This window comes from Cicer arietinum, chromosome 7, assembly GCF_000331145.2.
Source record: "Cicer arietinum cultivar CDC Frontier isolate Library 1 chromosome 7, Cicar.CDCFrontier_v2.0, whole genome shotgun sequence".
Classification (NCBI taxonomy): Eukaryota; Viridiplantae; Streptophyta; class Magnoliopsida; order Fabales; family Fabaceae; genus Cicer; species Cicer arietinum.
Window position 1 is genome coordinate 48,399,980 of NC_021166.2, and position 432 is coordinate 48,400,411.

Here is a 432-nt window from a genome sequence, read left to right on the forward strand (position 1 = left end):
TCATCTAATTTAATTTTGAAAATATTTTGTAAAATTCGTATGATGACTTATTATATAGGATAATTGTTTGACTCATTGTACTTTGATTAATAATATATTTTTCAACATATAATGGTACTTGTATTTATTTGATGAAATAAAATATAAAATAAATATCCAAAAATAAGATATAAAAATTTAAAAATATGATTGACTATTTAATATTTTTTATTTTAAAAAAATGTTATTGAATATATTTCATCAAGAGTTTGAAATTAATTTTATTAAAGATTTACATATACTTTAAATCAATTTTAGGTATTTAAAAGTTTTAACTAATTGTTTGTGCAATTGAATTATAGTTATGTTGATATGTACCAAAAATAAATTTTATTAAAAAATAATTTAATTTTATGCAATACTTAAATTTTCATTTATTTTTTAACATTCAAA